The sequence below is a fragment of the Panulirus ornatus genome, chromosome 59 (assembly GCF_036320965.1).
Source record: "Panulirus ornatus isolate Po-2019 chromosome 59, ASM3632096v1, whole genome shotgun sequence".
Classification (NCBI taxonomy): Eukaryota; Metazoa; Arthropoda; class Malacostraca; order Decapoda; family Palinuridae; genus Panulirus; species Panulirus ornatus.
Genome location: NC_092282.1, coordinates 27,184,789 through 27,197,288, shown reverse-complemented (window position 1 = coordinate 27,197,288; position 12,500 = coordinate 27,184,789). Strand labels below are relative to the sequence as shown.

Genomic DNA, 12,500 nt, shown 5'->3' with positions numbered 1-12,500 from the left:
TCTGACCCAACCCAACCCAACCCTACCTGACCTAACCTAACCTAACCTAACCTGACCCAACCCAACCCAACCGGACCTGACCTGACCTGACCTGACCTAACCTAACCTAACCTAACCTAACCTAACCTAACCCAACCCAACCCAACCCAACCCTACCTGACCTAACTTAACCTAACCTAACCTAACCCAACGTAACCTAACCCAACCCGATCTGACCCAACCCAACCCAACCCAACCTGACCTAACCTAACCTAACCTAACCCAACCCAACCCAACCTAACCCAATCCAACCCGACCCGACCCGACCTAACCCAACCCAACCCAACCCAACCCAACCCAACCCAACCCAACCTAACCTAACCTAACCTAACCATCTGTGGCTACCATTCATATCTCACTTGAAATATGATTTCTGGTCAGGAAGGCGACCGACCATCTGCTGACGTACGTCAAGTGGACGGCAACACACACACGCACACGACCTCTCTCTCTCTCTCTCTCTCTCTCTCTCTCTCTCTCTCTCTGGTCAGGTCAGACCTGATCATTATCATCTTGGTCGTTCAACCAGACCTGACCTGACCCAGGTCACGCCAGCCTTGTTACTACGGCCACCTGGTAGTTAGGATCATGGTGTTACCAGGTCCTCGTTACCTGTCTCTCCTCGTTATCAAGGTCACTTTGTTACTAGGGCCAGGTCACCAGGGCTCACTTTGTTACCAGGTCTTTCTTTACTAGGGCCACCTTGTTACTAGGGCCACCTTGTTACTAGGGCCACCTTGTTACTAGGGCCACCTTCTTACTGGGGCCACCTTGTTACTAGGGCCACCTTGTTACTAGGGTCCTCGTAACAAGGGCCACCTTGTCGTTAAGGTCTTCTTGTTATTAACGACCACTCTGGTAGATTTAGGCGCTGAGAGAGAGAGAGAGAGAGAGAGAGAGAGAGAGAGAGAGAGAGAGAGAGAGAGCGTCCTGGTTTTCCCACTATCGTTCGTACGTTATGTTATCGTTCGTTGGTGAGCGATGTGTTGTGGTGGTGCAGGACGGAAGCAATGGTCGTTCGTTATTGTATCGTTGTTTCCCACAGTGTTACGACCCAGGTGTTGCGACACGCCACACGGTACGACCCCTTGAGCACAACGGGTACGACCCCCTGAGCACGACGGGTACGACCCCTTTGAGGAGGCTAGTACGACCCCTTGAGCAGGACAGTACGACCGCTAGGGCACGACGGCACGACCTTTGCGTACGATGACCTGACCTTTGACCTCTGCTGTAACAGGTAGAGTAGTAATGAAAGGGTTGAACTGTTGTGTTAACGGGTCGTTGTAACACAAGGTCATACAGGGAGGGAGGTAGAATACATACCACACACGATGGTAGACTGACCATCAAAGTAGATGGATGTAGAGTTTGAAGTAGATGGCATGATAGATACATACAATCAGTAACTATGTTTACATAAAGATATCTAGAGATAATCTCTTATCTCTGGCTACACCTCATGAACCATCTTACTATACTTAACATTGTATATATGTATGTAGGTATGTATGTATGTATGTATGTATGTATGTATGTGTGTATGTGTAGTTCTCTTGTATTTTTCCTACAGTTGTATGTTCTAGAAGTGTTATATTTTGTTGATATTTTCAGAAATTATTATTATCATTATTATTATTATTATTATTATTATTATTATTATTATTGAAGTATGTTTGATTGCCAGGTCTTTCCTTATTGATAATAATAATAATAATAATAATAATAATGAAGATAGGTTTAATTGGTGATGAAGATAGATTAAATTTTAAAAATTTTTGGACGAAGATAGGATTAATATGGTCGATGAAATAGGATTAATAGGTCATGAAGAAAAAATTTAAAAAAGGATAATATGGTGATGAAGATGGGATTAAAACATATAGTTTGAAAAAGATGGGATTAATAGGGTATGAAGAAGGTTTAATATTGAGGTAGTTAATGGGAGAAATGGGAATTAAAAAAGTTAAAAAAGGGAAAAGATAGATAATTGGGTTTGATAAAGATAGGTTTAATAGGGTTTTTTGATGAAGATAGGTTTTAATATTTTGGAAATAGGATTAAAGCCCCGATGAAAAAAAGGATTAATATTCGATGAAGATGGGATTAAAAAGGTTGAAAGATGGGGATTAAATGGTCGATGAAGATAGGTTTAAATTTTGGTCGATGAAGATAGGATTAATAGTCATGAAGATGGGAAAAATATGGTCATGAAGATGGATTAATAGGGTTTGAAAGAAGATTAAATGGCGATAAAGATAGGATTAATATGGTTGATGAAGATAGGTTTAAAATGGTTGATTAAAGATGGGATTAATAAGGTCGATAAAGATAATTAATATTTTTGATAAAGATAGGATTAAAAAGGCGATGAAGATAGATTAATATGGTCAAGAAGTAGGATTAATATGGTCGATAAAATAGGTTTTAAATATTTTGATGAAGATAGGAAAAATAGGTTGATGAAATGGGTTTAATATGGCGATGAAGAAGGTTTAAATTAGGTTGATGAAGATAGGAATTAAAAAATTGGTTAATGGTGATCAAATAATTTGTGACAAAAAAGAGACGTACGAAGAATTTCTTTAGAAATTCATCTTTTGGGGTTGGGCAAGCTGGCAGCTTCTCCCCTGGCTTCTTTGTCCATATATAATATATATTTAATAAATATATTATATATAATATATAAAAATTAATTATAATTTTATATATATATTTTAATGAGAATTAGTATTTGCAGTAGGTAAGTTCAAGGGGGGGAGCCGGTATGTAGGGTAAAAATATATGTGTCACAAGACGGAAAATGTTGGAGAAGGGGCTGGCGCGGGGGGGGTAAAGCCAGCCTTCCCTTTGTTAAAAAGTACACGAAACACAACAACCCCACACCCACACAAAAACCACACACACACCACACACACACTGGGGTGTCCTGGGCGACCGGAGCCCCCCTATGGGGGGGGTCCACAGGGGACAGGCGGGAGGGGCTCCAACCCGGGGATGTTTTAAGTGGAGGCGAGCGTCAGCAGCAGTCAGCCAGCGGGTGATGGTGGCTGACTGGGCTGACGTTTTTGTGCCCCATGTAACGTCACGGCAAACACATTTATTGTAAAATGGCTGATCATATTTCTGCAGCCCTTTTAAAGGGTGAAGAGCGGGTGAACTTTGGACAGGCGACGCTACCAAAAACGGGGTGTACCTTGCTCCCGTCTGCCGGGACCTATGTTTACGAGGGAAAAGATATGTATTATCAAGATAAATATTCAATTTTCAACATACCTGCCCGACCCCGTAGGTCAGGTCAAGCAGGTCGTCACAGCCAGGGGGCGACAGCGTGGTGTAGGGTCAGCTGACCTTGCAAGGTGTTGCTACATGGGACAAGAGGGTTTACCACACACATGTTCCCTCACTTAGTTAGGGTAGGGCCTAAAACCCAACCTTTTAACCCCACCCAAAACCAAACCCCAAACCCACCAAAAAAAAACCCAACCCCACCCTACCCCGACCTAACCTAAACCCCTAACCCTAAACCTCCAAAACCCAACCCAAACCCCAAACCAACCCAAAACCCAACCCAACCCAACCGACCGAACCCAAACCAACCCAACCTAACCAACCAAACCAACCCAACCAACCTAACCCAACCCAACCCCCAAACCGACCTAAACCAACCAACCCAACCCACCCCAAAACCCCAACCCAACCCTCCCACCCAAAACCCAACCAAAACCAAACCCCAAACCCCAACCCAAAACCCAACCCCCAACCCAACCTGACCTAAAAAATAACCCAACCAACAAAACCTAACCCAACCCAACCCCAAACCCAACCCGACCTATCCAAACCCAACCTTTAAACCTAAAACCCCAAACCCCCCAAAAAACCCTACCTGACCTACCTAACCTAACCAAACCCAACCTAACCCTAACCCAACCCAAACCCAACCCAAACCCCACCTGACCTATCCTAACCTAACCTAACAAACCCCAAACCCCAACCCCCCAACCCACCTACCTATCCAACCTAACCTAACCTAACCTAACCCAAAACCCCAACCCCCCCAACCCTACCGGACCTATCCTAACCAAACCCAAACCCCCAACCCCAAACCCCAACCCAAACCCCAAACCCCAAACCCCCAACCCAGCCTGACCTAACCAAAACCAAACCCCAAAGCCAACCCAACCCCCCCAACCTGACCTGAACTGATCAAACCCCAAAAAACCAAAACCTAACCCAAGCCAAGCCAACCCAACCCCAAACCCTGACCTGACCTAAACTGACCTAAACCTGAACTGACCTGACCTAACCAAACCTAAAAAAAACCAAACCCTTTTAAACCTTTAACCTAACCAAACCAACCCCCAACCCCAAACCCAAACCCCCCCCCACCCCTCCCTAAACCAAATTTAAAACCTTTAACCTAACCAAAACCAAACCCAACCCGACCTTAACCCAAACCCAACCCAACCCAACCCAAACCCACCCTACCTGACCTAATTTAAACCAAACCAACCAAACCCAACAAACCCCCCCCCAAACCCCAAACCCAAACCCCAAACCCCAAACCAAACCCTAACCAACCTAACCTAACCAACCCTCCCCTAACAAACCAAACCCAAAACCCAAACCCAACCCCAACCCAACCCTCCCCAACCTAACCTAACCTACCAAACCCAAAACCTAACCAAACCCAAAACCCAACCTGACCAACCCAAACCCCCAACCCAAACCCCAAACCCCAACCTGCCCTAACCTAACCAAAACCCAACCCCAACCCCAAACCCCTACCTGACCTAACCTAACCCAACCCCCCAAACCCCAAACCCCAATTTAAACCCCAAACCCAACCCCCCCGACTGACCTAAACCTTTAAAAACCTAACCAAAACCTAACCAAACCCCAAACCCCAAACCCCAAACCCCAACCCTACCTGACCAAACCCTTTAACCCAACCTAACCTAAACCAACCAAACCCCCAACCCCGACCCTTCCCCAACCCCCAACCCAAACCCCAAACCCCTACCTGACCAAACCAACCTTTAACCTAACCTAACCTGACCAACCCCAAACCCCAACCCCAAAACCCAACCGGACCTGACCTGACCTGACCGGGACCGCCCTTGCCCCTAACCAAAACCAAACCCAAACCCAAACCCAAAAACCTAACCAAACCCCAAACCCCAAACCCCAAACCCAACCCCCCCTACCTGCCCTAATTTTAACCTAACCAAACCCTAACCCAACGTAACCTAACCCAACCCGATCTGCCCCCAACCCCAAACCCCCTAACCAAACCCTTTAACCTAACCAAAACCTAACCCCCCCCCAAACCCCCAACCCCAACCCCAAAACCCACCGGGACCAAACCCTAACCAAACCCTAACCAAACCCCAACCCAAACCAACCCCAACCCGTTTCTGCCCCCAACCCAAACCCAAACCCCAACCTGACCAAAACCAAACCCAACCCCAAACCCTAAAACCCAAAACCCAAACCCCAACCAAACCCCAACCCAAACCCCAACCCTGACCCAACCTAACCAAACCTAACCAAACCCCAACCCCAACCAAACCTAACTAACCCCCCAACTGACCAAACCCCCAAAACCCAACCCCAAAACCCAACCCCAAAACCAACCCCCAACCCCAACCCCCCCCCAAACCCTGCCCCAACCAAAACCTAACCCAACCCAACCCAACCCAACCCCAACCCCAAACCCCAAACCCCAACCTAACCTAACCTAACCCAACCCAACCTGACCCAACCTGACCTAACCAAAACCAAACCCAAACCCAAACCCCAACCCCCAACCCAACCCTCCCAAAACCAAACCAAACCCTTAAACCAAACCTAACCCAACCCGACCTAACCCAACCCAACCTAACCTAACCCAACCCAACCCAACCCAACCCCAACCCCAAACCCCAAACCCTACCTAACCAAAACCTAACCAAACCCTAACCAAAACCCAAAACCCGACCAAACCCCAAACCCAACCCGCCAAACCCCAAACCCCCAAACCCAAACCCAACCACCTGACCTAACCAAACCAAACCCCAAACCCCCAAGCTGACCTCCCCTAACCAAACCCCAACCCCAAACCCCCGCCAAAACCCCAAACCCCAAACCCCAACCCTACCTAAACCTAACCTAACCTAACCCAACCCAAAAACCCCACCCCAACCCAACCCAACCCAACCAACCTAACCTAACCTAACTAACCTAACCTAACCTAACCCAACCACCCAACCCTACCTGACCTATCCTAACCTAACCATAACCTAACCCAACCCTACCTAACCTGACCTAACTAACCTAACCTTAACCTAACCTAACCCACCCAACCCAACCCTAACTGACCTATCCTAACCTAACCTAAACCCAACCCAACTGACCTAACCTAACCTAACCTATCCTAACCTATCCTAACCTATCCTAACCTAACCTAACCAACCCAACCAACCCAACCCAACCCAACCTAACCTACCTAACCCAACCCAACCCAACCAGACCTAACCAACCAACCCAACCTGACCTATCCTAACCTTAACCTAACCCAACCCAACCCGACCTAACCAACCCAACCCAACCTGACCTAACCTAACCTAACCTAACTAAAAAAAAAAAAAAAAAAAAAAAAAAAAAAAAAAAAAAAAAAAAAAAAAAAACCTAACCTAACCAACCCAACCCAACCTACCTGACTATCCTATCCTAACCTAAACCTAACCTAACCCAACCAACCCAACCCTACCTGACCTTCCTAACCTAACTAACCCAACCACCCAACCCAACCCTACCTGACCTAACCTAACCCACCCAACCAACCTAACCTAAACTAACCTAACCTAACCTAACCCAACCTAACCCAACCCAAGCTGACCTCACCTAGCCTAACCTAACCCAACCCAACCCAACCAACCCAACCCAACTAACCTAACCTAACCTACCCAACCCAACCCAACCCAATCCAACCCAACCCAACCATACCTGACCTAACCTAACCTAACCTAACCTACCCTAACTAACCTAACCCAAACCCTACTGAACTAACCTAACCAAAACCAACCAAACAACCAACCCTACCTAACCTAACCTAACCTAAAACCCAAACCCAACCCAACCCAAAAACCTAACCTAACCAACCTCCCAAAACCCCCAAACCCCAAACCCAAAACCCAAACCTACCAAACCTAACCTAACCAACCTCCCCCAAACCCCAAAAACCAACCCCTACCCCCTACCAACCTAAACCTAACCTAACCTCCCCCCCAACCAAACCCTACCTAAAACCAACCCTAACCTAACCTAACCTAAACCTAACCCCAAACCCCCCCCAAAACCCAAAACCTGACCTACCAAACCAAACCCCCCTTAACCCCCCCAAACCCCCAAACCCCCAACCCACCTAAACCTAAACCTAAAAAAAACCCCTAACCTAACCCAAAACCCCCCCCAAAACCCCCCCAAACCCCAAAAAAACCCCAACCCCAAAACCTAAACCTAACCAAACCCAAACCCCAAACCAAACCAAAACCCCAAAAGGGGGCCGCTAACCAAAAAAAACCCTAACCAACCCAACCCAAACCAAAACCCCCCCCCCAAACCTAACTAACCTAACCTACCTAACCTAACCCCAAAAAAAAACCAACCCAAAAACCCCCCTCCCCTCCCCAAACCCTTAACCCCCCCTAACCAAACCAACCAAACCAAAAACCAAACCAAAACCTAACCAACCTAACCAAACCCAAAACCCAAACCAAAACCCCAAACCCAACCAACCCAAACCTGAAAACCTTCCTTTAAACCAACCCAAACCCCAACCCCGACCTAACCCCAACTAACAAAACCCCAAAAACCAACCCAACCAACCCCAACCTCCCTGACCAAAAAAAACACCTAACAAACCCAAAACCCCAACCTAACCTAAACCAAACCAAACCCTAACCAAACCCAAATCTGTGGCTCCCCCTTCCCCTTTACCCCTCCCCCCCTTGGGAAATAAGATTTCTGGTCGGGGAAGGCGCCCCCGCCCCCCAATTCTGCTGACGTACGTCAAGGGGACGGCAACCCCACACACGCACACGACCTTTTCTTTCTTCTTCTCTTTTCTCTCTCTCTCTCTCTCTCTCCTCTCTCTTCTCTGGTAGGTCAGACTGTTAAATTTCTTCTTGGTCTTTTCCCAGACCTGCCCGGGGCCCCAAGGTCACGCCAGTTTTTACTACGGCCACCTGGTAGTTAGGATCATGGTGTTACCGGTCCTCGTTACCTGTCTCTCCTCGTTATCAAGGTCACTTTGTTACTGGGGCCCAGGTCCCCAAGGGCTCAATTTGTTCCCAAAGGTTTTTTTTTCTAGGGCCCCTTGTTACTAGGGCCACCTTTTTATTTGGGCCCCCTTTTGTTACTAGGGCCACCTTTTACTAGGGCCCCCTTTTGTTTATTTGGGCCAATTTTTAAATGGGGCCCTGTAACAAGGGCCCCCTTTGCCCTTAAGGTCTTCTTTTTAAATTAACGACCACTCTGGTAGTTTTTAGGCGCTAAAGAGAGAGAGAAAAGAGAGAAAGAGAGAGAGGAGAGAGCGTCCGGTTTTTCCCAAATTATGTTGTACGTTATTTTTATGTTCGTTGGTGACCCCCGAATTGTGTTGTGGTGGGGGGTGGGAGGAAGCAATGGTCGTTCTTTTATTGTATCGTTTTTTCCCACGGGTTGACCCAGGTGTTGGGGACAGGGCCCACCCCCGGTTTACGCCCCCTTGAGCCCCCAACGGGTCCCACCCCCTGACCCAAGCCCGGGTACGACCCCTTTGAGGGGTAAAAAAAACCCCTTGGCAGGACGTACGCCCGTTTAGGGCACGACGGCCGCCCTTTTGCGTACGATGCCCTGACCTTTGACCTTGCTGTAACAGGTAGATTTAGTAATAAAAGGGGTTTTAAAACTGTTTTTAAGGGGCGTTGTAACACAAGGTTTATAAAAGGGGGGGAGGTAGAATTTCATACCACACACGTTTGGTAGATGACCATAAAATAGATGGGTGTGGGGTTTGAATAGATGGCATGATTGATACATACAATCAGTAACTTTGTTTACATAAAGTTTTCTAGAGATAATTTTCTTATCCTGGTAATCATGAACCATCTTATATACTTAACATTGTATGTATGTTGTAGGGATTCTTTGTATGTATGTATTATATATTCTGTATGTAGTATGTAAGGGATGTATTCATGTATGTATGTATGTATGTATGTATTTTAAGTATGTAGTATGTAAGTATTCATGTATGTAGTATGTATGTATGTAGGGGATGTATGTATTTTATTCAGGATGTTTGTATGTATTCATGTCTGTATGTATGTGTAGTTCTTTGTATTTTTCCCAAAGTTGTATGTTCTAGAAATGTTATTTTTTTGTTTATATTTTAAAAAATTATCAAATTTTTAAATTTTTATTATTATTTTATTATTATTTTTAAAATTAAGTATGTTTGATTGCCGGTCTTTCCTTTTTGAAAAAATAATAATAATGATAAAGATAAAAATAATAAAAATGTAATAATAATAATTTTAATAATGGGTAATTTAAAAATAAAAATAATAATAATAATAATGATAATTTAAAAATAATAATAAAAATAATAATGATAAAAAATGTTTAAAAATAATTAAAAATGATAATGATAATAATAAAGATAATAATAAAAATAATTTAAAGATAATAATAATATAATAATAATAATAAATAATAAAAAATTAAAAATAATTTAAAAAAACCAAAAACAACTGGCACAATTGGGGAAGATGAGAGTAAAAGGGGTGTTGGTCAGGGTGGGTCGTTTTTTTACTTTCTTAAAATAATACATACATACTTTCATTCATTTTTCTTGATTTCACGTGTTTGAACAAGGGGCCCGTGTGAGGGGGGGGGGGGGGGTCCCCTTGGAAAGGGTCGTACCATCGTGTATAAGGGTCGTACCATCGTGTATAAGGGTCGTACCATCGTGTATAAGGGTCGTACCATCGTGTATAAGGGTCGTACCATCGTGTATAAGGGTCGTACCATCGTGTGCAAGGGTCGTACCGTCGTATGTAAGGGTCGTACCATCGTGTATAAGGGTCGTACCATCGTGTATAAGGGTCGTACCATCGTGTATAAGGGTCGTACCATCGTGTATAAGGGTCGTACCATCGTGTATAAGGGTCGTACCATCGTGTGCAAGGGTCGTACCGTCGTATGTAAGGGTCGTACCGTCGTAAATAAGGGTCGTACCGTCGTATGTAAGGGTCGTACCATCGTGTATAAGGGTCGTACCATCGTGTATAAGGGTCGTACCATCGTGTATAAGGGTCGTACCATCGTGTATAAGGGTCGTACCATCGTGTATAAGGGTCGTACCATCGTGTATAAGGGTCGTACCATCGTGTATAAGGGTCGTACCATCGTGTATAAGGGTCGTACCATCGTGTATAAGGGTCGTACCATCGTGTATAAGGGTCGTACCATCGTGTATAAGGGTCGTACCATCGTGTATAAGGGTCGTACCATCGTGTATAAGGGTCGTACCATCGTGTATAAGGGTCGTACCATCGTGTATAAGGGTCGTACCATCGTGTATAAGGGTCGTACCATCGTGTATAAGGGTCGTACCATCGTGTATAAGGGTCGTACCATCGTGTGCAAGGGTCGTACCGTCGTATGTAAGGGTCGTACCGTCGTATGTAAGGGTCGTACCGTCGTATGTAAGGGTCGTACCGTCGTATGTAAGGGTCGTACCATCGTGTATAAGGGTCGTACCATCGTGTATAAGGGTCGTACCATCGTGTATAAGGGTCGTACCATCGTGTATAAGGGTCGTACCATCGTGTATAAGGGTCGTACCATCGTGTATAAGGGTCGTACCATCGTGTATAAGGGTCGTACCATCGTGTATAAGGGTCGTACCATCGTGTATAAGGGTCGTACCATCGTGTATAAGGGTCGTACCATCGTGTATAAGGGTCGTACCATCGTGTATAAGGGTCGTACCATCGTGTATAAGGGTCGTACCATCGTGTATAAGGGTCGTACCATCGTGTATAAGGGTCGTACCATCGTGTATAAGGGTCGTACCATCGTGTATAAGGGTCGTACCATCGTGTATAAGGGTCGTACCATCGTGTATAAGGGTCGTACCATCGTGTATAAGGGTCGTACCATCGTGTATAAGGGTCGTACCATCGTGTATAAGGGTCGTACCATCGTGTATAAGGGTCGTACCATCGTGTATAAGGGTCGTACCATCGTGTATAAGGGTCGTACCATCGTGTATAAGGGTCGTACCATCGTGTATAAGGGTCGTACCATCGTGTATAAGGGTCGTACCATCGTGTATAAGGGTCGTACCATCGTGTATAAGGGTCGTACCATCGTGTATAAGGGTCGTACCGTCGTATGTAAGGGTCGTACCGTCGTATGTAAGGGTCGTACCGTCGTATGTAAGGGTCGTACCGTCGTATGTAAGGGTCGTACCGTCGTATGTAAGGGTCGTACCGTCGTATGTAAGGGTCGTACCGTCGTATGTAAGGGTCGTACCGTCGTATGTAAGGGTCGTACCGTCGTATGTAAGGGTCGTACCATCGTGTATAAGGGTCGTACCATCGTGTGCAAGGGTCGTACCGTCGTATGTAAGGGTCGTACCGTCGTATGTAAGGGTCGTACCATCGTGTGCAAGGGTCGTACCGTCGTATGTAAGGGTCGTACCGTCGTATGTAAGGGTCGTACCGTCGTATGTAAGGGTCGTACCGTCGTATGTAAGGGTCGTACCGTCGTATGTAAGGGTCGTACCGTCGTATGTAAGGGTCGTACCGTCGTATGTAAGGGTCGTACCGTCGTATGTAAGGGTCGTACCGTCGTATGTAAGGGTCGTACCGTCGTATGTAAGGGTCGTACCATCGTGTATAAGGGTCGTACCATCGTGTATAAGGGTCGTACCATCGTGTATAAGGGTCGTACCATCGTGTATAAGGGTCGTACCATCGTGTATAAGGGTCGTACCATCGTGTATAAGGGTCGTACCATCGTGTATAAGGGTCGTACCATCGTGTATAAGGGTCGTACCATCGTGTATAAGGGTCGTACCATCGTGTATAAGGGTCGTACCATCGTGTATAAGGGTCGTACCATCGTGTATAAGGGTCGTACCGTCGTATGTAAGGGTCGTACCATCGTGTATAAGGGTCGTACCATCGTGTATAAGGGTCGTACCATCGTGTATAAGGGTCGTACCATCGTGTATAAGGGTCGTACCATCGTGTATAAGGGTCGTACCATCGTGTATAAGGGTCGTACCATCGTGTATAAGGGTCGTACCATCGTGTGCAAGGGTCGTACCGTCGTATGTAAGGGTCGTACCATCGTGTATAAGGGTCGTACCATCGTGTATAAGGGTCGTACCATCGTGTATAAGGGTCGTACCATCGTGTATAAGG

At 46.0% G+C, this 12,500-nt stretch overlaps 1 protein-coding gene across 3 annotated transcripts in view; it reads left to right on the top strand.

The window, feature by feature from the left end:
• Axud1 (AXIN1 up-regulated 1) overlaps positions 1-12,500 on the top strand; it is a 164,943-nt gene that overhangs the window by 35,629 nt on the left and 116,814 nt on the right. Inside the window, exon 1 of one of the 3 annotated variants that reach the window (XM_071696575.1) lies at positions 1,085-1,279. The exons of the other annotated variants lie outside the window; for them this stretch is intronic. The gene's annotated coding sequence lies outside the window, so the exon portion shown is untranslated. Of the gene's footprint in view, positions 1-1,084; positions 1,280-12,500 lie in introns of those variants that run through there. 3 annotated transcript variants of the gene reach the window in all.